This window comes from Onychostruthus taczanowskii, unplaced genomic scaffold (assembly GCF_017590055.1).
Source record: "Onychostruthus taczanowskii isolate IOZ18803 unplaced genomic scaffold, ASM1759005v1 scaffold46, whole genome shotgun sequence".
Lineage (NCBI taxonomy): Eukaryota > Metazoa > Chordata > Aves > Passeriformes > Passeridae > Onychostruthus > Onychostruthus taczanowskii.
In genome coordinates, this window is record NW_024502125.1 from 4181756 (window position 1) to 4208526 (window position 26771).

Genomic DNA, 26771 nt, shown 5'->3' on the forward strand with positions numbered 1-26771 from the left:
TACTTTGCATTGAAGCAACTGATTATCTTCTCTTCACTGGATCTAAAGACCATATCTGTAAAATCTGGAATCTGGTAAGTGAACAAGGGATTGTATCTTTACAATGTCATTCAAATAATGTAGTAAATTAAATATTGCAACTAAGCTATCCTGGTTTTCACAGTTTCCACCTCCTATATCAAACTGTGGAACATACTCTCAGTAACTGTGGAATTACTGTTGTCACTCTTGGACTTCTTACTTTTCTTTATGTGGCTACACTGCATGAAAATTACCTGTGGTTTTCCAAGATCAAGAGAAATTTCATTCAGAACCAAGTGTGAACTTTATTATTCCTACTACAAACAGATAATTCAGACTGCTTCCATACAGCAAGGTTTACATCATTTAGTATACGACAACAAAACAATCTGAGGACAATTAACATACTTGAAAGAATGAATATTCACCAGGAGGTGTTTCTCAGCATTCTGTTTAGGATTCTTCAAATTCAGCAATACCTAGTGCCTGTTTATTTTTATATCTGCTCTTTGTTTGGACTTCAAGCAGTTTAGGTCATTGCTCTGTATGTAACAAGCTGGCTTCTTAGGGGAAGATAGCTTTCAGGGCCATTGGCAGCTTGCTGGTATATAACAGTTAGTGAAGCTGAAGTACATCATTTGAGATGCAGAAACAATGGGTAACTTGCAGAACCTTCATAGTGATTTCTTTTCAGAGCCAGAGTAGATACTATAAGCAGTAGAATTCACCATCCCTTTAAGGGAGAACAGGGTACTGCTATTCTTTGCTGTTCAGGTAGCAGCCATCACATACCTACTCAGAATTCATTACAGCCTGCTCAAGAAAGGCTCACACTCATAGCTGTATCCATAGCAATGCTTCTCTTTAGCCTGACTTGGCAATTTAACCAGTTTATGACGCTGATACAAGCATTGGCATTATTCATACTGGAATGGACTGAAAATGAGTGAACTCTTCCACTGGATCTGCTATCCTTGGAATGTATGCTGTATTTAATAACCTCTTGGTGGTAAGCTGAAGTCTCAACAGTGACATATATCTCTATATATTATGGCTGAATTTACATGTACATATAATACTTAAAGTTTATTAATTAACTAGAATTCAATATTCTCTAATGACCATCTCAAAATTATAACCTGGCCATTTCAACATTATTTTCAACAGAGCTTCTTTCTGTGGGAATTTGAAAAGAATTTCCTGAAAATTTATTACAGACCACAGTTTAAAATATTTTTGTGCCCAAAGAATCTCAGGTGATGCCATTAAGACAGCATAAAATACCACAAAATACCAGCAGAGCAAATGGACTAGCAGTTATCTAATGCATTGTCCTGGTATCCAAATCTGCCTTTTGGTAGTGCTAACTCAATAAATAATTACTATACATAAACAAAGTATGGGCTATAACTCTCAAAAAACTTAAAATTTTCTTCAAGGTTTTCTGCTTTGTTTGAAGATGTTATGTGTGGGGTAGAGAGTTTATATCTTACAGACTGCCTTAAAAATAAGAGATACCACAACCCCACAAGATCAGATCAATCAAGGCATTTCTAATCCATTAGCAATAATTAACAAAGTCTGAAGTTATATTTTCTATCTCAAGGCTTTGTACATATATCCATCCACACAAAACCACTGTAATTAACTACAACTGACATGGGTGCAAACTGCATGTCCCTGAATGCGATTCTCAGTGTATCCTACAAAATGCAATGGATAAAATTGTGAAGTATGAGGACCAATTTACAAACACTAGTCAAAACAAGAGACTAGTCATCTCTCCCTCCCTTTCATCTCCTCACTAAATATGCTACCTCTTCTAAATCTCTGTGCAAGTATTTGAAGGGCAGAAAGTCTGAGCCAGTTGTGAGGGGTTAATTTAATTTACAGGGGCATTGCAATGTGTGCAACATCACAATTAACTTACTTGTTAAATAGGTAATAGCATTTGACTGTTAAGTAGTGAAGGAACTTGTTAAATGGATATTGGTACTTATTTAAAGGATATGGTCTATGGTCTGGCTAAATAGTTAGGACTCCAAAGTGTGTAGGAACCTAAACAGTATAATAGGCAAGGCTAGATGACAAAATGAGCCCTGCCTCCTTGTTCAGATACTTTCATTTATTTCACAGTATTTGAATTAGACACCATTTTTTCTGAGATTTGAAACACTGCTGACCAAGGTTGTGCAGCTGTGTATACTCTGTGCTCAGGACTAGGATTCAAATACCTGACCTGATGGGTTAGCTAGCCCTTCATGGACAGCTCCACAATCAGATCAGTTGCAATACTGGAAAAACTACAGTCATTTTAGGAGAAGGCAGCTGGCACATATCTATCACTATTATATCCATGGACCAACAGGAAATGAAGCTAATGCTGTAACAAAAGAAAAAAATTCTTTTAACAACATTAACATTCAGATTTCAATGCTTGAAAAGAGAAAAGATTCATTATTTCCACCGCTGCCACTGAATGATGTTAAGTATACTACTGTAAAAACAAAGAAGGGGGAGTGTGAGAATAGTATATACCTGCCACAAAAGCCTTGGATGTTCTTAAAATTCTCAATCACATTTAACATGACCTAACAAACCAACAGTTATTGGGTGTTGTCAACAACTGGAAGACAATTCACCGATTACTTCACTTAAACCTGAAGAGTCAAACAATTTCAGGACATTACTAGCAAAAGGACATGTAAATTTTAATTATATACCTGGACATGGTGGTGGCTTACTGCTGGCCTGTAGGCCTCGAAGTATAAATAATTATAAAATTATAAGGGAAATATGTGATCAGTTACATAATTCTCTTACTTATATAACTTGCCCAGTAAGAGCAGGCCCAGGCCGCTGGAGACTCAGGCTTCTATTGGCTGGCTGAGCAGGAAGTAACTGGCTCAGCCAATGAGGATTGACCTCCTGGGCTCATAAGGCCTTTAAGGGAGCGAGATGTGAATGAAGTGAACTGCTGCTGCACGGGCTCAGTGTGTCATGTCACTGGTCTGTCTCTGAAACTGTGACAACACGTGACCTGTAAGACCAAATAGAGAACAAGGCTGTGAAATGTTACCTTTTACAGTTTTTGAATGTTATCTTTGACAGGTTTTTTTTTTTGAGTTGACTTGTTTGTAACTTCCTTTAGTTTGAGCAGTTCAGCCATAGATGTGAACAGTGTGCAGCACAGCATCCTATAAAACTGTGCTCATTTTTGATAGCTCCTGACATGACAGTAAAAACTTTTGATGGTGTGTGGGATAGACTAATGGCTAGTAAGGCTAGGCTTGTTGAGTTGAGTGAAGAGCCTCCTGCAAACTAAGCTTATCATTTGTGCCATCATAATTATCTCACACACTGTGCCATGTTTGTCATCCTGTCTGCAAGGACCCTGAAGAGGGTGACAGACACTGCCTTTGTATTTAAAAACAAAAAGGGGGAACTGTGGCAGACAACAGCTAGCCTGGAGGCCTCACAGTCATAGGTAGCCCTAACTATAATTCAACCAGTCTATGCTGCTAAGGAAAAGAAGTAAACATCCCTAGGAGGAAGGCACTGAGAAGGTGGGAGATTCAAATTCAAACAACGCCAGCTAATCCCTGACAAGCACGGACACAGGCAGCTATTGGCCAGTGAGCTGGGTGGTAACCAAAATTTAGTCAGCTGGGATTGACTGTGAGATTATTTGAAAACCATATAAAAGAGAACTATAATCAATGAAAGTTCACTGTTGCTGCATGAACTGCAGAGTGTCATGTCATGTCCACCTCAACTGCAACAACCTGTGAGTCAAAGAACTTGAGTTCAAGAAGTCTGGATGGTTAAGTATTGATCAAGGAAACCTGTCATGCGAGAAACCTGGCACTCAGTATGTGGAAAGGCTATTGAAATGCATCAGAGTTCAGTGGCCCAATAACCACTATATGAAGCAACAGCACTGGAAAGAAGAGGAGCAGACTTTGCTTTTTGAGATCATGTCTACCTGCAGAATGCTGTCTGTTTTTTGTTTATCATGTGTATAAAGCGTCCAGAAAATTTGGCAGGATTTATTATAACTTCCCTTGGCATTTGGTGACTTCAAAGTGAATTCACATTAGTTTGTTGTCCATTCTGAATAGCTGTCAGCTCTTGGATACAGCTCCATCTTTTGTAGACACTTGACAGGAGGATGCCTAGAATTCATAAGTAAAAGGTACACTAAATAAAGTGAAATGAGTCACCTATCTTGGAAATGTCACGCCCAGCACAGAATTCAGGTCTGCTGCACAGTTCCATGTTATTAGTAAAGATTGGTCTTGAATTTACTTAGCTGCAAACATATCAAATATCAATTCATCAAACCCCTATTACTGGCAAGGCAATACAAATCCTGAACTAGGATTTGCACTGAGGAAAGTGCATCTCCACATCAATGAATTAACTTGTTGGCAATAGAGTGACATTGATCCAAGAAGAGACAGAGACCATTTTCTTTCCTCCATTTTACTTTCTGACTAATGAATTTCAGACAGAAAATTAGATAGTACTCTAATTTTAATTAATTGTATTTTTGCTTTTGCATCAAAGAAAGCTGTAGAAACACAGGGAAGTTGCCTCCAACAATATAATCAATGAAAAGAAAATAGGAAAGGATTCTTAATAGATTATTATGTCCAGTATTTTGCTTCAAAGTAAGAGAAACATGATTTCATTGCTTATAACAGATGTTTATCTTTCATGTTCAATAAAATGCATGATGGGACTTAAGGTGAATAGCCGAAAGAAATGCTCTTCTTCTCAGATGCTGTCTAAGAACTGAATTAGATTAAGAACTCCTCTATAAATACCTGTCTTTTGAGATAACTATGTAATAAAACATTAATCTCATGTCTTTACGTGTCTTAATTCCTGTCATGCTTCTTTGGTTCATTCTCTTCCCATTCAGAATTATTCGTTGCTGAAAATGTGACTCAGTTTCTGAATTTCTTTGCACTTTTCTTAGCAGAGTTTATGTCATATTCACCCTACATATAGTTACAGAAATTGACAGACAGACAGACAGAAAAAGCAATTTAAGTTCAAAGGGGAAGAAATCACAGGGTCCTTTTTACTGAACCTATTTGTGGAGAGGAGGAAGAAAATATTAATTTTATGTAGCTATTGCTACACCCAGCTTGACATCTTGCTTTGCTGTTGGTGTGTTACTACTTCTAGGAAAACTTCACCCACTGTCCACTATTTGGGTCTTCTGGCCCTTCTCCCTGGACTTCGAAGATGTAGATTATCTCCAGTATCTCCTTACATTGTTTATCACTTTACATTGTTTAAGTGCTGTAAGTTCATCGTTCATCGTTAAGCAAAAAAAAAAAAAAAAAAAAATCATTAGTTCTGAAAGCCTTTTGAAGCCTTCTTAAGTTAGCTACACGCATGCAAAGATCTAAAATCTGTTAAAAACTGTGTTGCCTTCAGTGAAAAAGCTAACAGTCATCTGGGCTGTACTCCCTACAGAATATAAAGAAATATTGTACTCGATTCTTCTCCTTCTTCTTCATGGGTGATTATATAAGTCCTTGATTTTTTTTATACATCTGAAAGCCCACAACCATGTTTATGGCTCACTATCCAAAATGCAGTACTGTAACAGTTAAATAGCTCACCACATACAAAAAGGTTTACCTCTAGTAATAAAACTAAGCATGTCATGATAAGGCCCCCTTGTCATATGACCAGACCAACACAGAATGTGCTAAGCCGTCTGTTTTTTAGAAATACAATACTTTCCATGAACTTCATTTCACCTGTATTAACACTATTGACATAAAATAGCTGACAAATGAGCGAATAAGGCACACTTAACTGAGTTCCTTAAAAAATATCAAGCATACTGAAGCAAAGCTAAAAATAAATATCTACAAAACTTAAAATTATATGTTGGACCTCCCTTTCCTTTAGAAAGATGGCATGGAAAGAATTGTGTTTAAACAAGGAAAAGTTTTATGATTTTTTCTTTGAAATATAAATACTATTTAAATCCTTCAGACAAAAGGTAATTTATTGCATGCTGCACATTTAAAATGGTACTGTTTGCAGAACTGCTCCTACTCTCAGTAAGAGTAAAACCTCATTACTTCTCTAGCATTCAGTGAAGCAGTAATAAAACTTTCAATGTGATGATATATGATGCACGTCCAGCTATCACATTTGTATTAGCACATCTATACATAGCATACTATTAGCAATTTAACACCATTCCAAATTACTGTGAGTCTCAATGAATGTGTTTATTTCCAATCTATGACTAAAGAATTGCTATAGAAGCCAATGAAATCAGCTTAGAATTGATGAGACCAAAATTTCTCTAGTCTTAGCTATTCTGGTAAAAAATCTATTCTCACAAATAAATAGACTGGGGGAAAAAAAAAACCCCTTCACATGGCTAAATTTAATCTGAATCATAAATAATGTGCTTAGCTCCTCAGCCAAAGATGCATCATTAATGACATGACATATTAAAGACAAGGATATCACAAAATGTTTTTTAAAAATTCAGTCTCCTAATACTGACCCAGCATATTTTCTTTCTGTCAATTTTTTGTGCAGAGGTAAATGTGTAATTATTGACAGACCAAGCCAATATTAATTTTTAAAACTCTCTTTTTTTCTGCAGTGCTTAGCCTTACAAAATGTTAACATACCTTTGGAAAATAGGATTAATAAGAGAATATTCAGAGGATGAAAAAATTATCTTCACAAAACTGAGTAGAAGTAACTGCTTACCTCAGCAACTGTATGTTGCTGGGAGTAGACAAACCAAGGGACTGCCTTTCTAAAGGGATTTTAGCTTGCATTTCTTTGAATAAATGTGATTCACACTGTATCTGTCCGTCTGTAGGATAATGTCCAAAGATGATCTGTGCTTGATGTGCAAATGCTAGGTCTATCATTTGCATGCACAAGTGATATACAGGGACCCATTTGCACTTACATATGTAGAAGATGACATTTGAAAAACTGGCTTCTAGATTCATTCCTTCTGTGAATGTTATGCAGCCATCTGTACAAAAGTAACAACCAAATACTTTGCCATCAGCAGAGTATTGGCCTTTCTGATATTACTGGTTGAGAGTAAGGTTTTTTGTGCAAACTTCATTTCAACAGAAAATTGATTTTTCAACTAATTTTTAAACACAATGTTGGTTTTCAGCTGAATCTTTCTACTGTCAACATTGCCAGATTTGATTGATCTGATATATGCTAATGTTAATGTCCTGTGACTTCAATTTTCTCTACAGTACTAAGATCAGGGATTCTTGTAATACATCCTAGCAGCTCAGTGAGGGAAATGAGGGTCTGTAGCTTGTGACAGGACCTGTGATCTCCATAGCATTTGGGGGGAGAATGCTCCACCACATTTCTTTTTCTTACTCCACTTCAGAAAACATAAAAAATTCAACAAGGAAAAAATTTCTCTCTAGTCCATCCAGTGAATCTGAAAATCCAAACTTGCCACATAATGGTACATCATTTTTCTAGGTGGCAGTTGTCCCAGGACAGAACTTCCATTCAGAGAAAGTCTTTGGGACAAATTTTCAAAAAGATTTCTTTGTCTTAAGATCAATATTAAGCCAGCTGCTCAAACCAGGTGCAAACTGGTCAGCTCTGTTTTCACTGAAGCCCATTGCCACTTGATCAATGGAGTGGATGGACAAAGTACACAATGAGGGAGGCAGGAAGGGTAAGACTTCAGATGATAAGAAGCACATATGGAATCCATGGGTCATGCACTATACAAAATGCTCAGTATGTTAAATATATCAGAGGCTACACTATTGAGATGCTACAGTATGTCCACTTGCAGACATTAAAATACACATGCTGCATGTTAGATTACATCTGACTCAAATAACCTAAAACCAGGTGATAGCCAATGAGAGAACCCCTACAAGAGTCACATGAAAACAACCTACATGAAAACAAACATGTGGCAATATTCCACAATCTGCTGAAATAGCATACATGCCAGGACATGTGTTCTGCCTTCACACATTGTGCCAGAGAAGTTAATCAAAAAGTAGAAGTGACTTGTATTCATTACATTACTCTGTGTAAATACTCGTTCCATGTTATCCTTTCTCGCTGTTTTATATGAGACCAAGATCATGTGTGCACATGCATATACCGATTGAAAATGTGAATAGGATATTTTCAATGAAGTCTTTCAATCTTTTGCTGGGAAAAAGAAAAGGCTTTTAAGTTTTCCCCATATCTTTAGAAACAATTTTGCTCTCAGCTGTAGATACTATCTATGAACCAATGAGAATTTTACCCATGAATCAGAAAAAAACCTCAACACAACACCAACCTGTTCAGCCTAAGGAGATGCTTCTGCAAAGTGATAGCTTTCAGAGAGAAATGTTACATTAGACCTTACTTGCAAAACCTCTACAGAGAACCAATGTTCCCTTGCGAGAGCAATGTCTATGCTCCCTTTAAGAGTAGATATTTGAAATTTGCCCATTTTTCGCCCTTCTTTCCTTCTCATCTTGCCTGGTTGTTTACAGAGAACAATGAACCAATCTTGTCCCATTTTGGTAATGCTTTATTCACCCACCCTACTTTCATAGCATTTGATATACCCTTTCTGATCTGGTGAATTATTGCATTTGATGCAAGACAATAACAAATCAGGATCAAGAAGCCAGTGAACCTGGGATTTTCTTCCGTATATACTTGAAAAATGTATTTTGGTAAATTTGGTCCTCAACTAGCAGTACTAGAAACTAATTAGCAGTGCTTTTGTTTTGCTACCAGAAACCATTCTAAGTCAAATTTTAGCGATAAAGGACACCTGATAGGTAACAGCTTCTATGAAGAATATGTTTAAAATCATTCCCCACTCTTCAGGCTGGCATCCATTTCCATAGAAACAGAGGTGGACATGGGCCATTAGCATCAATGAGCCAAATTAAACTACTAGTGGTCAGATTTTTACACTGAAAAAAAAAAAAAAAAAGGTTGAATTGAATTAGCAAAAAAGAGAATTTTAAGATTACCTCTAAAAAAGCCTTTTAATGTATTCTTCTGCTCTTGTCACACTGGACCTTTGTGGAATGCAGTCACAAATCATTCAGAGCCAGCAGGGAAGCAGAGAAGGAGGAGAACTCCAAATCACATGCAACAGCTGAAAGTAAAAAGCAAAACAAAACACAGATAAAACTTTGGGGTTCTAAAGCCCCCAAAATTAAAACGCTAATTTAAAATTGCATTTTTTCAAACAGTGACTTTTTAATACCTTTTAGCAAGGAGACTCCTCAGGAATTCACTTATCTTGGAGAGAAGTAGTTATCTCTAGGTCACAGGAATATTTATAATCATATATTCTTGATTTATAATCATATATTCTGTGATATCTTGTTTTACCAGTGCAGACTACCACAAAGACATGAAATAAGGAAGTCCAAAGTATCTTTTAGTATGTAATTGCAAAATGCTGAGCTAGACTTAAGGTCTCTTGGGATTAGTGTTTAACAGCATGGTACAGATACTGAATCTCACATTTCTTTTATTGTGGTGAAGCTCCTTTTCCATTAATGACATTTGTCCAGCTTTCTAAGCATGAGAAGCTTCCTTTGTGGGGAATCAGGGCAATCAAAACCAGTTTTTCAGTGGCTGCTTTCAAGCCTAAGTGTGCATGTGCTGTGCTTTATTTGCACATTACATGAAAAACAATACTGACTGTAATTTTTTGCTCTTTTGTTTTTATATGCAGTTGAAAATCTATCTATCTGTTCTTTCTAGAGTTCATACCCACTGCACAAGGCTTTAAAGGCATCCCCTAGGAGTCTATCTATCATCCTTCTATTTGAAGACAGAGCAGCAGCATTTCTTTACAGCAGTGTGGATGCCTAGAATTCAGTAGCTTCTCCTGTCTTTGGATGAATTTCACTCCCCCCACAGATGGTGAAAGGATGAAAATTACATGGTTAGTATTTTTTTTTTCAGGAATTCTGCCTTATTTCTACAGTACATTGATATAAAGGTCAAATTCCATCAGCTTCTGCCAGAGAATTTTCTGAATTTTGTTCTTTTCTTTCCAGAACAGCCAATTAAGCAGCACACTTGCCTTTAAAATGTTTCATCTTTTGGGGGTTTTGTTAATTATTTTCCTTCAAAATAAATGTTACCTTTGTAAGCATTTTCTTGATTTCTTTATTTAGCTCCATTATTTCAGCATTTAGTCTTCAGCAATGGGTTGAGTCCTTTCTTTCATTCTCCAAAGCTCTCAGGAGTGAAAAAGAACATCATGTTCCTGTGGACTGCCCAGGACACATGCTGCACAGCTGTGCCAAATTTGCAGCTGACCAATTGGCCTATGCTGCAAGAAGAGTCATTTTCAAAATTTACAATCGTTTATTTTAATGCGTGCCAGATAGGCCGATTCACTGTGAGAATTCTTTGATTTTATTGACGCTTAGAGACTCATCCAGTTCCCAGTGGAGTCAATGGATGTCCTTCCAGTCCTTATAGCGGGACTTGGATGAATGTCTAAGCAGGCAAAACTGCTTCCTGTCACCTATTTTGCTCACTGAGACATACAAAAGCTCACCAATTCCCATTCTGTATAATCTTATAATAGCATTTATCCTGGAATTTGAGGGAATTGCATGATCTTTAAAGGCAGCTAGCTAGCAAATTCATGGGGGCAACTGATTTAAACTAAAAAAAATCCCCAGTGATAAGCTTGTCTTGGAAAGAATAAAAATGGCATTATTTAATTTGGGTTTTTTCCAAAAATAAAGTCTCTTTTCGAGTCCTAAGCCCTGCTCAACTGAATATGGTGGCTTGTCTGGGCAAAGGAAGCACACAAAAAAGGAAATGTTAGGCATCTAATCTAAAATACAATGCTGTGATTTCACTAGCAGAATTTTTAAAAGAGTAGAAGCAAGCATAACTCAACCATAAAATGTTTTGTTTAGCATTTTATGTCTGTAACTATTTCAGACTGAATATTTCAGTTTACAGTGTATATAAACAGACTTATGAAAACTAGAATTTACAGAGATGAAATCATAATCTGGAAGACTCCAAACCCAGATGACATTTGAGTCTGAAGCCAATAATAGCATCTCCTCTGCTGTGTAAAATCAACAGGGCAGTAGCAATGTTCATATACTTACTTGTATGTTAATTAACAAGCATAAAAAGCATGTATACTCTACATGGTCTGATGCCATTTTCTGGTGCATGCAAAAAAAAAAGAACAACTAGACTGTTCAGGGCTTTTTTGCACCAATTTAGAAAGTTGTTGATATAAGACTCCTTAAAACAAAAAGAGAGAAAGTTGCCTATTGTAAGCGTAAAGGTAGGTGACTTCTCAGAAGTGTATCTAAATTATGGTGACATCTCAAGAAAGGTGTTTAGTGGGGAAGTCTACAGGAATGTAAATGCTACCCTTCATAGAAGAGTGGGAGAACCACTTAAAATGTTATTACTCAAGGTGCTTGAGAATATCTATAAGTAACAATTTTGGTATAAAGAGCATCAACTAGAATTATAATGGGGCATTTCATTCCCACTTTCACTACAGTCTAACATAATAGAAAGTGCATTGTTTGAAAAAGTACAAAACATTTTTCTACATTTATGTAAAAGAAGTGAAATTCTATTAAATCAGTAAAGGGAAACACTAAATTTAAAGCCAAACAAATACAGAAGTAGTCATGTTAGACTGCAAGAAGAAAGGAAGAACGGACTTCCCTCCAAAAAACAAGAAGGGGAAGAATAAAATTCGATGCCACCACAAATGTTAAAATTTTATAGTTTCCTTACTAAAATGGTTTTAATTTCCAGTTGTACTGTTTTCCAAAGAGGAAACAAAGTCTGTCATAGAGTGCTGACAAGATCATGTGGGATAGATTGACCATGGCTGGATGACAGGTGCCACTCTATCACTCCTCTCCGCAACTGGAAAGGGAAGAGAAAATATAAGAAAAGGCTCATGGGTAAGAACTGAGAGACATCACAAACAGATTACTGTCATAGGCAAAACAGGCTTAACTCAGGGAAATTAAATGAATTTATTAGCATTCAGATTCACAACAGAATAATGAGAAGTAAAATAAATCGTAGAAACACCTTTCCCCCACCCCTTCCTGCTTCCTGGGATCTATCTCCTCCCCTCCAGTGGTGCAGGGAGATGGAGAATGGGGGTTATGATCAGTTCATCACAGATTGTTTCTGATGCTTCTCAGGGAGGGGAGTCCTCCCCCTGCTCCTGCATGGCATCCCTCCACAGGAGATAGCTCTCCACAAACCTCTCCAGTGTGACTCATTGCCATGGACTGCAAGTCTTCATGAAGGTGCAGTCTTTCAAGAACTGCCTGCTCCAGTGTTTGTGGCCAACAGGGTCACAGCTCCTACCAGCAAACCTTCTGCTGCATGGGCTCCTCTATCCACAGGTCCTGCCAGAAGCCTGTTACAGCACAGACTTCCCACAGGGTCACAGCCTTCTTTTGGGCATTCATCTGCTCCAGTGTTGGTCTCCTCCAGAGGCTGCAGGTGGATCTCTGCATCCTCAGAGACCTCCATGGGCTGCAGGGCCACAGCTGCGGCACCATGGTCTCACCACAGGCTGCAGGAGAACCTCAGCTCTGGTACCTGGAGCACCTCCTGTCCCTCCTTCACCAGCCTGGGTGTCAGCTGGGCTGCTCCTCTTACCTATTCTAACTCTGCTCTTCTCTGAGCCCAATTACATCTGCACTGTAACTTCTTTTTTGCTTCTTAAGTATGATATCACAGAGGCATTACAACCTCCTCTGTCTGGTTTAGCCTTGGCCAGCAGTGGGTCCATCACACTCCTCTCTATTCCTGCTCTTGCCAATCCTCAAACAAAAGAAGACAGCTGTAATGAGAAGGATCAAGAAATTACTTTTCATGAGTCGCTGTATCTGGGGATCTACAAAGTCTAGTTTTGTCACTATAGGAGGGAAGCAAAGATATGAAAAGAATGGAAATCTGCCTCAGCTAATGCAGTTAGTGCAGTGGCTCACTAAGATAACACGCACCATTTATTCATACCACAACATCATTAAGAAGGTTTGAGTGGACAAAGTTTCAGAATCCTAGGTGCTATGTAATCACAAAGAAAGGTATCCCCTTATTGGGGCAGGAATTGTAAGTCAAAGTGAGTGTCTTGAATCAGTGAGGTGAAAGAGAAGAACAGAGAGACAGCAGCTAGAGCACACCAAAGAAAGATGCTGCGAAACAGGTCTTAAGTCAGTGTTTCTGCCTAAGAAAATAATGACCACTTTTCTTAGACTGTCTATGGGCTTAGCAGCACATTTAGTCATTTCACTTCTTTTCTGAACAAAAGAGTGGCTCGTACAGGAGAAGATCATGAAAATGGCAGAGTGTGAAAATGATGTAGGAAGTATGGAAGAGTATGCATGTGTATAAGGGGCAAGTCATGTCACTGTTCTTGGGCTTTGCAAGGAAGATTTCTTTACTTTTTCTTTACTATTTCTTTACTGAGCACTATATCATCAATGGTAGTACCAAAGACCTTAAGGGGTATTGGTTTAAATTCATTATCCTCTGTATGCTGTGATTCATTGAGTGCACATGTGGAAGAATGTTTCTGGACTGCATCTGACCAACAGAGCTGACACTGCTGGAGCTGACCAGAGCTTCATTCTTTATTCTGCCTAACAGCTACAGTGATTAAAAAGGAGGCTGCATAAATATGTACTTAAGGTATTGCAGCTGGCTATGAGGGCAGAACACTGATTTGCTCCTGCAGTCACCAGGTCTGATTTTCAACCACATTGGCGAACTTTCAATGAAAGGATGAACCTGAGAGTAGGGCACAGGGAAATGGCCCCAGAATACAAAAAGACAACCACCTTTTTTGAAATCCTAATTAAAGAAGCAATGACACTTATATTGGTCATTAAGTCACCTTTTTGAGAATGTTTATTAAAAATAAGCCAAATTGCTCTTTTAGCTTGTTTGTAACAATGGAGTTTTGGTCCTATAACAGAAGCAATTAATGTTGAATTAATAAATGAATGGTTTCTGAAATAATACTCTGATTCATTTGGGCTAACAATTTGCTTAGAGATTTCTTGATAAGTATCTTAGGATATTAGGATATTCCTTAGCAAGAGGAAATTGTTACTAGATCCTTGTTCAATTATTTTTACTTTCAACATTGCTTCAATAATATTCACAGACTGCCCACTGAAGAATTCCAACTCTTTTTCAGAGATAAGCATACCAACACTCAAGACGTTCTCATAAAAGATTAAAATTCCTTCCCATATCAACAACAAATTAGTCATTCATTTTCACATTCTTGCACACTGGAATCAGAAAAAAATAAATTATTAACTACTGTTACACTCCATTTACAAGAACAACTATTTTAGTTAATTGCCATTTGAGGATGGCTTATAAACAAATGAGAAAAAGCACTGTAAATTTTAGCACGCAAGTATATAAAGTAGATTCTACCAGGAATAATGTCAGCTGTTAATGTGGAGATTTGGGGAATAATTCTTCAAGGGAATAACTCTTAATACAAAAAAGATTTGCTGAAGACTTCATTTTCCTACATAGCAGTATAAAATGGATCAAAGTGTTTAGGATACTATTTCTGTGGTATTTAGTGCTTATAGGTATTTTCTTACTTCCTATAGTAGAGAGTACTTTTATTTGTAGGTACAGGAATATGTTTATGTGCATTTGTGATTATTTAATAGGGCTGTGTGGTAATTTAATAATAAAATCCAATTAAATCTTGCCTATTGACTGGATGAATAATTATGCCAAAAATAAATTTAACACTTTAATTCATAACATTCCAGAAAGGGAATCCTTTAAACAGATTTGTCTGCATTGTTTTACTACCAATAAACTCAAATACATAAATAAACGAATGGCTTCAATAAATATGTGCTGTTTCACCTCAGGTGAGAATCTACAGTAGACTTTAATGGGACTCAACACAAGGACATGGGACTATGTGGTTTGATTCCTTTGTGGGACAAGATATGACAATAATTTTCTACAAGTAAAATAACATTTCACATAGGTAAAGTAGGTCCTGGAATTATAAGGAATGTCCAGTGGAATGTACTCCATCCAGATTTATTATGCAAGGTAGTGGACATATGTAAATCAAGAATCAGCTAGCAATTTTCTGGCATGACAGAGGGCTGCACCTGCTTCTTAGGGGTTTAGATCTATGAACTAAAAATTGTATTGAAACACTGAAGTCAGAGAATGTTCCTTTTTCTTTCTTATACATGAAGCAAGGTCCTAATGGAATTAGTGATCCATCACAGTACTCCACCAGGATCTTGTTTACCTCTTCCGCAGATGAAAAGAATCTAACACATAAGCTGTAGCCAGCTGAATTGGACATGATGGACTGCAAGCACAGAACTTAAAGCTTTCTGCTCAGATTATAATAAAAATAAAGGCTGGTGAGACATTAGGACTGTTGAATTGGAAAAGCTGTAGACCTACTAACTGTGGCCTACTTTCTGTGAGCATATATGGGAAGAAGGAATTTGCAGACTTACTCTACTGCTATAGGATAAAGTTAATATGCAAAGTGTGGACTCACTGGCCAAAGACCGGGCTCTGCAGAATCCTAGCAGGTTTCTCAGCATTGCACTACTCTTCTCCATTGGACCTGTGTATTTCTTGATGCATTATGGAACAGAAGTAACTGCCACTAGCTGGAATCTGACTGCAAGGAAAGCACTCATACTCAGGCTTTTCATTTTGGAAGTCCCCAACTTGATTCTAAGCCTGACTGTCCAGTCCTAGCAACAGCCCTGAGGGATACCATGCTTCCCTGCCCTGCCACACAGCAGGACACACTGAATCAAGGTCAAGGTGTGCAAGCCAGCAGAGGTTTTCATGGAGAATGAAGCCACAAAGAGAAGCAGCACTCCAAAAGTAGTGAGCACAGAGAAAGGCACTGGTTGACCTAAGCCCTTTACCCACCTCTCATCATATAACTCTCCAGAGTGGGCCTCTTTTTGCAATGCCTGTTCAAGGATAAGCATAGCAGGGGCTTGGATCCCACTCATACATCTAACTACAGGATGTAATAAAAAAAAAATTAAGAGCTATGGATCACTTATTTCTGTGAAGACATCCCTACAACAAAGCTACTATAGAGGTGTCTTTCATGTCATGCAGAATTTGTGAAAGAAATTTTTTTCTTTTTCCATAAGCACACTGGCCTCATCACCAGCATAAGCTGACTTAACAAGACGTCCTTTGACAGAGACAGTCAGGGCAACAAACTGAATATCCTTCTGTCTTCAGAGAAGAAGGGTGAACTCTTCAAGAAATACTGAGGCTTCATAATTAATACTCCTATTGAACGGGAAGTCTATCTCAGCCTACCTCCCCTTCTTGCTTCCCCTTCTTGCCAAGGCTCACTGAGATTCCATGGAGTGGCCATAAAAATGAAATTACCACTGTGCAGAATACAAGTTCATCAGACTAATGGAATTACTTCATTCCCATTTAGTTTTTACATTAATGTATGCAACTCTGATACACAGATGATTCAGCCTGGCCTTGTTCCTACTACAAGTAGTGGAAGCAAATTAAGATTGTATTGTATGAAAGCAGAGAATTTATATGTTCTTTCAAAAATTCAGTACACATGATACTGTCCAGCTTGAAATAAAGGAGGACTCCCAGCTCACAGAAAAACTCCTTGTAGCTTTAAGCTCTATAGCTCCTTACAGACTATAAGCTCCTTGACTTTTCTTTTGAAAAAGGCTTTTTCCAGCTCCCTACTCCATCACAGAAATGGTATTCTAGCATTCTTTGCAACATTTTGCAAACCATTAGCAACAACACGTGCACACACAGAGAATAAAAATACATAGGGGAAGCTTTCAGTAAAACTGAGATATTTGATGGTGAATTCAATAGGCTCCATATTCCCCCAGCTCTCCTGATTTTAACACTGTAGAGCAGTACATGAAGCAATATGCACAGTGTTCACTCAGACTTCCCCGTTTCTCTCTACTAAAAGAAGTGATGCTTTCCAAAGACAGCTGCTTACAACTTTTTTTTTTTCAGAGATCAGTGTAGCCCACTTAACCCTGTACCTCAATTTTCCTGTGGACCTGTATGAGCCACACTTTTGCTCTCCAGCTTCTTCCATTTTCTTTCCATTTTGAGAGACTGTTGTGGCTACACTAAGACACATAATTTGAGTAAGGCACACCACAGGCTCACTCAGATTGGAGTTTCTCTGTGTGGCACTTTAGTTGTGAATCTATTAAGGCATCTGTGCTGAATGAGCACTGTAAGAAGACACCCCTGCAGAGATACTGGCTCTCCTTGGACCACCATTTTCTACTTCCTGGCCTTCCAGAAAAAAATGTAGGCTGTAGTCCTCAGATGCTGTGGCTCAATTTGAGACAGGAGATTATCTTCCCACAGTTCAGACCTTTGCTAGTAATTCAATTCAGACTCATACAAGAATAGCCACAGTTTCAGAACATGTCACACTGTTTTAATAGCACTTCCTCTCATCATCTTCCAAGAAAATGTTTTGCTGTAGCAGCAATTCTTCTGTCCTGCATTTAACCATGATGTTCCCTACGGTTACCTCACCATATCCCTCTGTTTCCACAGCCTATACATTTTGCATTGTTTTTCTTAAACTCAGGCCATCAGCATTTTCTGCTTCTTTTAAGACTTTCCAGAACAACTCACAAATGTCACAAAACAGAAGGGTTTCTCTTTGTCACATATTATGGTAGATACTGTCTCAATCCACTTCTGTACTCAGTTCAGCTAGTTCTAACATCCTCAAGGCTATCACAAGATCCCTCTGATTTACAATATGACACAGCTGATGAACTACAAGTTCCCAAAATTGCTTTACTTTAGAAAGCTATGTTTAAGAAAACAGGCCAGAGAGCAGTAGTGTCTCTTAAGAGGCTGGTGACCCTACCATAAGCCCAGCTGCATCACATCAAGGGAGTACTTTTCAGCAGAAAGTTGCATGAATGTATTGCCCTTTGTAACATAGTTTCTGCTTCAGGCAGCTGGCACACTCAAACAAGGATGGTGAGAGCAACAACATAACTCACTTTCATCACGATTTGCAGGGGATTATGGCATCTTTGCACCAGACACTGATTTTTTTGCCATCTAAACCTATCCTTGTTCAAAACCAATGAATCAAACAAACCCCATACACCTGTAACAAATACTGCTGGAGGCTACATGACTCTGTTCAAGGTTAATTTTCCTGTCTTGTGAAGGTTACTGAGAGGTACTTCTTTTCCCAAATGCATTCTGTTTCCAGAGTCATAGAGAAGTGAAATACTTGTTCTCATATGAAACATGCAACAACAATGTACAAATTGTTGGGTAATGGGTAGACACTACCATCCTTATCTTTGAATTTCCACTCTTTTTCTTAGACCCAAAACCTTGCTTTAAAACTGTGGTTGCTTTCCCTCCCCCAAGGCTCCCCCCACTTTTCTTTGTGGCTTAACAGATAAAGTCAGAACAGGAGGAGGTTTCACCACTTTCACTGCATGTAAAAAACATTAAATAATTCTGTTATTCTGAGGCTTGCTGATAGTACGAAAATGACAACTGAACACCAAGGATAGCATTTTCTTTTTCTGCTAGTAATTGAGTGCTTCTCTGGTTGGGTTTTTCAGTTTAGTAAATTCCTGATGCAATTGTCTTTATATGAATCCTTCAAAAAATTATTATTTTCCCTATTTTTTCAAATAAAAAAATTATTATATTATTCCATTTATATTGAAATATATTAGCTCTCATGCATTTGTAAAATCCTTTTTTTATCTCATTAAAAAGATTTCCTAGTAGTACATACCAAATAAATACTCTTCTAGACATGTTACACATAATATATTCACTCTACTACATTCCAAGTCAAAATGAAAGAAATTAAAATTTCATAGAATCACTGACTCACAGAATAATTTAGGTTAGAAAGGACCACTGGGGGCTATTCAGTCCATTCTTTGTAATCCGCTCCATGCATGGCTAGCTTCAAATTTAGATCATGTAAACAGAAAAAGGTTCCAAACACTAATTGTTCTTATAATTGCTTATTTTACAGTGACATTCGTTTAATAGCTTTGTGGCATTTTTACAGTAAGACATATCTTTTTTTAGTACAGCAACTATGCTGTTGCCGTAAAATGACACAAACACCCTACTCAGATGGCAGGCACAAACAGTGATCAGTTATATGTGCATATGTGTTCGTTGGCATGCATGTGCACTGAGGAGACCCATGATGAATCATCCTGTCCTATAGCTGAAAGGTGGGACTGAAAATCTTCTGTTTGCTGTTCCTTTGGAAGAGGAGTAGGTAGGATTAATAAAGGCAATTTGCTGCCATGCATTCTCCCACAAAAAAGTGAAAGGCAAATGTTCACAGCCTCCTCAACTAACTGAGATTTAAGGAAGCCTGACTTTCTAAGGTGCAGCCCACAGCTCCTGCATTATCTTTTTTAACTTGCTGAAATGACAGCTGTCATGTTGTGTGATAATATTTGCAATAAAAAGCTTGAAATTTTGGGGTTGCACCGTTAGTTAGCAGTAGAATGCACTGATACATCTAATTAATCACATTGCAAATTTCTCTCAGAATTTAAAAATATGATAGCTCTGACCCATCAGTTTAAACATCAAGAAATCACTTATTTATTGCTGCAACAAAACAAACAACCAAACCAACTCCTCACCCAAAAAACCTGCCCCGCAAAAAAACCCCAACCTCCCCCCAAAAAAAACAAAACCAAAAAACAAAACAAAACAAAAAACCAAAAAAAAAAACCAACCAAACAAACAAACAAAAAAACAACAAACACAAAACCCAACCAACCAACCAAAAACCCCACCTCCTTTCCTAGTCCAGGAAGCAAGAGGATACTAAATACACTTTTGTTTTGGCCCTGAATTCCTACTAGCTTCACAGGATGAGCCCTAATTTTCTATTTGCTTCTCAGTACTGTAATTGCTGGATATGTCACTTTAGATGCATTTTATGTAGGAGCAACAGCACATGTTCCTGCCTGGCAGAATCTGGATTATTCATGCACATATTGCAGTGGGTTTCACAGGCTCTACAAAAACACATCTAAATTGGCAAGCTTTCTGACGCTTGGTCTTGCATCTTATCCACTTTGAAAGAGAAGGGAGTGTACCACCTATCAAACATCCATACTGAGATGTACTGTGATGAGCAATTCCTCTGAATAATTGATTTAAGGGTCCAGATATCTCAGAAAGTTGTAACAATATGTGACACCTTCCACCTTGATGTTATTGAAGAAATGACACAACTCTTACTCTGTAAAAACTGATACAAAAATTACCAAATGGTCTCAACCTAAGTTGAGCATCATCCTTTTCTGAGTTTACTTCTGCAGAATTAAAATCTCCCTGTGATCAGTGTCAATATTGGAAACTACAAATGGCATCTTTAGGAAAACAGTCTCAATAGAAAATGCAGCTACAAATGACCCTGGATATTTAGGTACATTATTATACATGGAGGTCTTATTATTCCTAGCAGTCTTACTCAGACAGAGCTGAAATCTCTGTATTGATGTCGATGCAAAAACTATACAGTGCCTGAGAAAACTCCTAAAATTTCTGTTCGCTCTGCATCACTTGTCTACACAGAAGACATGAGTTGTACATGGCTGTCAAACCTGACTTTTCTATCATTTAGCATACAAGCACTGAAAGAGCAGAGGAGGAATTACTCATAGAATTCATAAAAAGCAGAATCTTTGTTTATGTAATTTTATATGGTTGAAAGATAAACACAGATGTTGTATTTGCAGATATTATATTTATAACATTATTTTGTCAGTTATGCTGTGCTTCAGACATGGAAAAACATGGTATATTTATATTTCTTACTTCTTACAGATTTTAAAAAGTTTCTTGACAAAATGCATATTTTCATACATTTAGTCAAAATTACGAGACTAAAGAAAAAAATTAAATAAAAAGTCAACTTTCAGATAACTGAAAGTAGTTTGCGGTTTTTTAAAAGCAAAATATTTTGAAGAATTTTCATGAACACAAAGTATTTCCTAGATGTGATCAGCACACAAAAATCTTATTTTCCACTACTTTTGTGTTCTAAAAATATGATCTAAAGCAGACTGGAGAAACTCCTTGCTAAAAGATCATATTGCAGAAGCAAGGCCATATTCTTTTTACAACTGCAAGCATCTGTCTTTCAGATATCGGATGGGAGCAGGGGGAGCAAATTTTGGGCCGCTTTGATTCTCATGGGAAAATTTATTTAAGAGAAAGTATAATTTTTCAGGGTTTGTGCCTCCTTCTGATAATTTCTATATATGTCCACTTGCAGAATTGCACTCTTTGGCCGAGTCAGGACAACCAGTGTCTCAGCCAGACAGATATTTGACTACCATCCTAGAAAACATTTAATGAAGGAGACTCCACTGCCTCCTCTGGTACCTTGTATCTTGAAAAGTGGAAAACAGCCTTAGATGTCAACCATGACCTGAGTATAAAGTGGAAATGTCTTGGGCAGATTTGTCTGATTAGCTGAGATATCGAAATTGTTTGTCAGAGTTTGATGTCAGAGTTTGGCTAGAGAGAAACCATTCTATCCTTCCCACAGAGCAAAAATAAATTCAAACCAAATCACGTTGTGATACCCAGCATGATTAGCATGCTGCTAATCAGCTTCCTTCCAGTTTTAAAATGAAAGTTGTCAGGCTTACTTCTCTGATTCGTAACGAGATAGCAAGTTTTGCTTCTTTATTTCCTGAATTTCTCTGTCTTATTTTTAGCTCATTCTTTTCCCTTACATGCTAGAAAGCTTTTAAGAAGTGAAGGAACTTGTTTTTCATGCTGCTGTTTTGACTTCTGAAACACACTTAAAGCTACATTTCTGAAGACCAATGTTTTCCTTGTCCTGGCTATGACAGGAAAGCATCACCATTCATAGTCTTTGATGCTTGTCCTTCTTGTGATCCATTGCACTTATTTTGCATTTAGTCCATGTCTACAATGACTACGGATAGTTTTCCTGCTGTTTCCGTGACTCCCATTGCATTGGAAATTTTACTTGAGTCACTTAGCAATGTGTGCTAGTAGAACAATATAACTACACTATATTAAATAATTTTCTTCTTTGGGAGCAAAATGGATGTATGCATTGATTCTTCTCCACTTCCTTCCCTGAAATCAGCTGCCTGAAAACCCCACTGCTGCAGGATGGTATAATAATATGTCATAAATCACAAGACCTTCTTCTGAACTTAGTCAATGGCACGTGTCATTAGCATTCATCACACCATCACACTCTGCACAGCCTCTTCCACCTTTGTCTATCTGTCCCAGGAGATCAGATTCAGCACTGATAAAATAATAGAATTATTTAGATTAGAAACTATTTTTAGGATCATTGAGTCCAACCGTGAACTTAACACTGTCCATTAATCTAGGCATCTTACTTCACAAATGGGTTTGCCTTGACATCTTATAAGAAACAGAAGGAAATCTTCTTGCTTAAAAGGTGTCAGTAAAGAAAAAAAATCGAGTTGAAGTGGAAGAGACCCTGTACTCTGGAAACTCTGCTTTCTCCACAAATCCTCTGATAAGCACATTTTTTTCCTCTCAGTTTCCATACTTTAAAATTTCCCTTGTAAGATTAAGCTGAACTTTTTTCCTAGAGGAAAGGGAGCTTCCAGTGTAGATCCTGTCCAGTGCTTCATGACCTTTACCACAGAAAGCTTACAGACATAAGATGCAAAGGCTCATATCATCCAGCTGCTACTAGTACTGAAAAAAGGACCTTTTTTATTGCATTCTCCTACGCAGCTTCTAGCAGAAATGCTCAAAAGGTCTCTTGACAGATGGAGACTACAGTTGTCTCAGCAAAAACATGTGTTTGTACCTTGATGATCCTGCCCTCTTACCCATACTTTACCCTTCTGTCTTTTGCTTTTCACTGACCATTGCCTTGAAAATCCCTCCTATTTATATGCTGCATCACTAACTTAACCTTTAAATTTCTCAAGAATATCCTTTTCAACAAACCTAGAACTAATCAAACACATCGACGTGCATCAAAGCCCACTGTAAACTTAATATGCAAAAGCTTTATGGAGTCCTTAAGACTCTCCGAAAAGTACTTGATAGAAGAAGGAACACAGTTTTCAATTTGTGCATTCTCCTTTCTGTCTGCTAGGGTACTGCTTTGCAACATTCCTAGGGCAAACCTTGTTGTATAACTTTCACCTACCAAGATTAAACATAGGAAATTATTCCTAGAAACACTGGGATACTGCTGGGATCTATGGGGAAAGAAGTGTGAAAGAGCTGGAGTGACCTTGAGACTGAAGTCACAACACACATGACAGCAAAGCCAGCAAGGGGAGCATCAAACTTACATGCTGCTATTGCCTAATTTTTCTCTTTTGGATCCCTTTCTTTCTTTGATTGACAGACAAAGCAGCAAGTGAGATGCTCAAGGTGAAATCATAGGTTCAGGGAAGAAAATTCGTCAAAAAAGCAGAGACTCACATGCCCTGGAGGGCAGAGGCGAAGCAAGGAGGTGGTCCTGGAACTTCCCCGGGAGACTCTTCCCTCCACTGAGGGATATCATCCCAGCAGGGAGGGAGAACAGACATCGACTCTAGCCCTGCATTTCACCTGTGGGACAAGTCTAGTCTCACCAGCTGCGAAATAGTACTTGAGAGATCTTTAGTTCCCCTAAATACCCATTGTTAGACCAGTGCCCAGGACTGGCATCCCAACCAGCCAGTCTGCCTAATCCCCTCCAAAATCCATGCTGTTTTTGCCTTCAGCAATAGTAAATGCCAGAGACAGCAGTCTGGACAGAAGAAATTAAACATTATTTCTTAATACCGCTTCTGCCTGCCTTTTCAATCCCACAAACCTGCTTCCCCCACCACCACGCCCCCCAAATAAAACCCTGTATGAGCTGACATTTTCCTCGAAAATTTTACTCTCCACTATTTAAATTACAGCAATGCTTTTACTTGTGTACAAACACTCTACTCCAAAAGAAGTATAAATTTAAAAAGCAATTTTGTGTCTTTAGAGACTACTGAAGGCATTTTTACCATCTTCCAGGGTCTGGGTCCTGGACCTTCAAGTATACAGCCTTGCAGGGCTCTTTCACACCCGTGTGAGGTCAACTCCACACGGTCACCAAGTAGTCCCGCGGCGGGAGCTCCTGACTACCGAGGGAGGACAGCTGGCTGTACTGCACGGCCCTGCTCCACACACAGCCAGGCATCCACGGCCCACGGTGCCTGGTTTTGTTCTGGACTTCACCAATTTCACACTTCACCAGCGTGACACACCACCTTAATAGGGGGCGGGGGGCGGGAAGGAAAAGAGAGGAGGAAAATCCCCAACGAGGAACTGGGCAGAAGCACGTGCTCCTCCCGGCCCGGACTGGCGTCCCCGGGCTGAGGCGGCGCCCGAGGCTTGCAGGCATCTCTGGGCCCCGAGCCCGAAGGTCGCCGACGGCGACCCAAAGGCCCCTGGCCACGGCGGGGGGGTGCGGGAAACCCAGCGGCGCCGGCCCCGTACCGGGCTGCGCCGAGGCCCCGGCGGAGCGGAGGGCGGGCGGTGCCGCCATCAGTCGGCGGCCGCGGAAGGCGGTGCCTGAGCGGGTTGGCGGAGGCGCCGGGGGCGGGGCGGGGGCAGAGCCGGCGGCGGGCACGGCACCGCCGAGGCGGCGAGCGCGGTCGGGACCGCGGCGGGACGGGTGCACGACGGAGAGCGGGGCAGCTGCTGCCCGGCGGTGGGAGAGAGGTGGTGACGACCCCGCCGCTCTTGCTGCTCCTGCTGCAGCTGCTACTACCGCCGCTACCGCTGAGGTAAAGCGAGTCCTGCTGCATCCGCTGCAGCTGGTGCTGCCTCTCGGGCGGCTGCCGGGGCACGGGAGCGGGGCAGGAGGGGGCGGTGCGGGGCCGTGCGGCCGCCCGGAGCCCGGGCACCGTCCGCCTCTGCGGGGTGACAGTCCGAGCGGCAGCGCCGCCCCGCGCAACTTTTTCCCCCGTGCCGGGGCGGGCCGTCCGCTGCGGCCGAGGCGGAGCCCCGAGGATGGTGCAGCCTGTCCCCTCGCGGCCGGGGGCGGCTCGGCCCGGCGCTTCCTGGACGGGCAGGGCGAGCGGCGCGCCGCGGCCACCGCAGGGCTGCCCGGGAGCCCCGGCCCCGGGTGGCGAGGGGAGCCGTGCTGCTGCCCGCGCCGGGATACTGCCCCCCGGGCGGCGGAAGGGGTGTCCGTAGGGAGCGCTGGGGCGGGAGCGGTCGGCGCGGCGTCCTCCGTGCCCGGGGCTCTGCCGTGGTCCCCGCGCCGCCGGGGAGCGCCGGCTCGGTGCAGCCCTGCCCCGGCGGTGGAGGGGCTGCAACCTCCTGAGCACCGGCCCCCGGAGAGCGGCTCCTCTGCGGCGGGGACTGCATGTCGGCGCAGGGCTCCGGAGTGGTTAACCTGCCGGCCTTTTCAACGGGACTGAAGTTCAGACTGTACTGATTTCCTGAATCTCCTCCGTTCGTCCATAGTTTGCAGCCTTTATAAGGCCCTTTGAGATGTTTCGGAATGAGATGTGGTGTACAGTGCTTAGAGTACTTATTCAATGTGTATATGTTTGGACTCGTTCAAAGACTTGTGATAGAATCTCCATAGATTCAAAATAATTATTTCAGACTGGAAGTGGCATAAAGGTATTACTATGTGATACATCACAGACCTCACTTTCTTGCAGAAAATAGTGTTCTAATGTGGAACTTGGTCGTCTCCACTTGGAAAGCATATTTCAGAGAAAGCTGCAGTTTGAGTCACAGGTGCGTAGACACCTAGTGGGGAGAAGACTTGGTCTCCAAGCAAATTTTCCTGCTTACCCCTCAATTCTCATTATTTCAGTGTCCCCCTGAGTATGACAGTCAGCTCTTCTATCTAACAAGCTTCTCCTGCAGTGGAAGGGAGCTTGTGTTAGGCACTGTTTCTCTAGGGATTTTTTGTATTATTATTAGAAAAATTGCAATGCAAGGAAATATGGTTATTAAATTTGTTAATATAAAGGTGAATAAAATCTTTGCATCTTGTACAAGGCATGCTGTGCCAGTAACCAGCCCATCCCTCTGGTATCACTGTGCATGTATATGTGTTGTAGAAGTTTTTATTCTCCAGCCCCAAAGGCATGATAGTTTGTGTGGGAGGAAACCCTTGGGTACCAGTGAAGTGGGAGCCAGATGTCATTTTTAACAGGGGAAGAAGGGGAGGGTGAAGGGGAAGATTTCATGTCCCCTTTGTTTTCTGCCTAAATTTGTAGGAATGTATTGAGTTTTTCTGTTGAATTTTAAATTTTATCCCTACTGAAATGTTCAATGTAAACCGTTCTGCTGAGAGACTGGAATTCTGCCTGAACTCAGGAATCTTTTAGAGGCATCATGCTCTTAGACAGTAAATAAAAAACAATTTAACATTGATTCTCTTACAATACTTCTTCTTCCTTTTCCATTTGACCAGCCAAATGGAAATCCAGTAATAAAATAATCTCAAATATAGGAGTGGTTTTTTTCCCTGAAGTGTTTGGTTTGTTTGTTTTAATCTATTTAAGATGGTGTCCAAGCTATATATTTTAGGACCAGTCAGCTTAAGTCAGTTTAAGTCAATGTCTGAATGTAGAGGCTGTGTAATTTCAAGTGGA

The 26771-nt window shown here is 39.8% G+C and overlaps 1 protein-coding gene and 1 long non-coding RNA gene across 3 annotated transcripts in view; one reads left to right on the plus strand and one right to left on the minus strand.

Moving 5' to 3' along the window:
• Positions 1-24587, minus strand: LOC121341306. The gene is made up of 3 exons (XR_005953411.1): positions 24174-24587; positions 9057-9184; positions 1-71 (listed from the first exon to the last, which is right to left on the minus strand). It is a non-coding gene; the product is annotated as an uncharacterized LOC121341306 (long non-coding RNA).
• Positions 24588-24767: 180 nt separating this feature from the next.
• The window catches only part of PIK3R1 (phosphoinositide-3-kinase regulatory subunit 1), a 60041-nt gene continuing 58037 nt past the window's right edge, over positions 24768-26771 (plus strand). The window contains exons 1-2 of one of the 2 annotated variants that reach the window (XM_041414572.1): positions 24768-24938; positions 25827-25905. The gene's annotated coding sequence lies outside the window, so the exon portion shown is untranslated. The remainder of the gene's footprint in view (positions 24939-25826; positions 25906-26771) is intronic. The other variant, XM_041414571.1, reaches the window with a different exon arrangement.